Genomic DNA, 2,651 nt, shown 5'->3' with positions numbered 1-2,651 from the left:
TTCCCCAATTCAGCAACTTCTATATGAATAATTCAATGCTATTGATTATATTCTTTGTGTTGTATGACCATTACTGATATCTTTTTTCAAATTACTCCTTGACCATTAACATAAGCTCAATTTCCCTCAAGCAAAAACTTTCTCCTTCATCCATGGTAACACTGGGTAAGTTTGGTTTCTTTTCTTTATTTTTTTAAAGTAATCTCTTGATACATTTGCATATTATACACTTGCATAGTTAAATCACTTTTAAAAAGAGTTATATATATATCATCAGTCAGGTCTAATGCTCCCTCACCCCTCCTGTGTTCAATGCTCCCCTTAACCCCTCACCCTCCCCACACTCCAGCCCCCAATGATAAACTATTGCATCAGTTCTTGTCTCTGTGAAACCACAACATCGGTGCATCACAGATAAAAATCAAATAAAGAGGAAGAAAGAAGAGACCACCAACAATATTTAAAGAGTTAGAGAAGAAATTTCTATCATGCAAGGAGGTATAAATATTTGAGCTTAGAGCAAATTCAGGTTGGGTTAAAGGCAGATCAACTGACCAAAGATAGTGTTATACTCTGGTTTGATCCACCTTAATCGAGGGTACAACGGTCTCTGTCTGACTATAAAGCTGTGTAGGTCCCTCACCTGTGGCTTGCTGGAGACTTCATCTGACTAGAGAGTCTGCTGATGGATTGGGGCCTCTCACTGTCCTCAATAGCCTTCCGCAAATTGGGTGTTCACAGTTTCAGCTCTGATACTTTTCCCTCCATCCTATTTGGATTTTGTTCTTGTCATTTTGGATCACACCATATGGACACATGTGGACACACCATATGGACTTAGTTGATGCCTCCCTTAGATGACTCTTTGTTTGAATACTGCCCTATGCCTAGGGACCCAGCATTGCACACATGCACCATGGATACTCCTCCTCTCTCTCCTGGCCCATCAGTTATTACAAGTGCAGATCTTTGCCTCTCAAATTAAAATCTGTCACTCAGAGCGAACTTACAGGACATGTTCGACCTGACACAAAGGTTTTAACCTTAATAGAAGTAGAAGCCACATATTTCCCTGGGGAGCAGTGGGTGGATTTCAATCACCAAGATTTGGGTCAGCAGCTGTGTTCTTAGATGTCAAGCCACCAGGCCTCCTTCCTTCAGGACTGGGGTGGCTCTACTTCCCCATGTGAGGCAATGTACAATTCCAACTCCCACCAATGACCATGGAGGGCTCTGAGTCAATGGCAGCCAGCACAGGGGCCCCTACTGGTAATAAGGTTTGCGTGGGCTGTTGGCTGAGTCCTTGTCCTCCCAGACCTGCAGTTCTGGGGCAAGGATCTGTGGGAGACTAGAATTATGAGGTGTAGCTGGACCCGAGAGTAACTGGGAGAGTGCAGGTGGGATGGAGGATGCCCTGACACCTCATCATGTTGCCTCAATGGAGCTATGGCTGATTAGTGTCTAATGATCAGAATCTGGTTAGCTTTTGATGTCAGTTGGAGAGTGATTGCTATTGATGTCTACTCTCTGAATTATGGCTGCTAAAGACAACTTTGTTTTCTTCTTGTTCAAAGTCATCTGACACCATAAGCACTGAATGCTTGTGCCCTATAGGTTTCTCAGTGGCAGAGATATTTTAGAAAGAATTTGCCAGGGATTTCTTTGGAGAATCATCTGAGTGTATTTGAACTGCTACCCTTCTGATTTTTGGCTGAGCACGTAACCATTTCTACTACCTAGAGACTCCAAGGAATATGCACTAGATGCAAATCCATTTGGATAGAGATGATTCTATTTTTCACTTGCCAAACTGATAGGAAGTGAAATACTGAATGTTCATTTCCTGTGTTGATTACTAACTCATTCGTTCAGACAATGATCAATAGAGTTGATGGCAGGGTTGAAAAGGGTTAGTAGTGTGTTTGTGGGCCATTCAAGGCATCAGCAGCTACTTTCTTGGCTTATGCAGGACCCTGTTCCTTGAGCACTAGGAGGAATCCCAAGGGGACCATGTGACAGACTGCCCCCAGGGTACCACAGTGCTTAGCTTCTTGCAAGAAACACCATTGCAACCAGCGTGGATGAACCCACAACCTGCATGAGGTGCTTCCTAGAAACTTGCTCTCCATCATGCCTGATGGGATTCCTGGAGCCATTAGTCAAATAAGGTGCCCTAATATGGCTTTCTTTTGTAACATTATTTTATTTGTGGTTGTTGAAAACACAGAGCAAAACACACATTAATTCAGCAGCTTCTCTGAACACAAGTCAGTCAGCCTGATGCATGATACACTTTAAGTGAAGAGCCCATCCTAAACCATTTCTGAATATGATCCTCTCCCATTCACATGAACTCACTTTCCCTCAACTTTCCTGTCAAAAAATCCCCAGCACTGCTCTTCTGAGTTTGATTCCACAGAGATTCATCAAAGGAAACTGCGCTCAAGGCAACGTGCTTGTCTAATTAACTTGAACTCTTGCGAGCTTGTTTTTCCACCGTGTTTTCACACAGTGGCCAGGTCTCAGATGTGGAGCCCCAGGGCAAGATGGGGTCCAGGTGTTCTTTCCCTCAGAAGTGACCATTTGGGACTGGACAGAGGGAGTGAGAGAACGAGCAGGACACAGCACCTGGGGGCACAGTGGCACTGAGG

This window comes from Echinops telfairi, unplaced genomic scaffold (assembly GCF_000313985.2).
Source record: "Echinops telfairi isolate 266 unplaced genomic scaffold, ASM31398v2 ScPeMD7_7459;HRSCAF=8497, whole genome shotgun sequence".
Classification (NCBI taxonomy): domain Eukaryota; kingdom Metazoa; phylum Chordata; class Mammalia; order Afrosoricida; family Tenrecidae; genus Echinops; species Echinops telfairi.
This window is presented reverse-complemented; position numbering follows the sequence as displayed.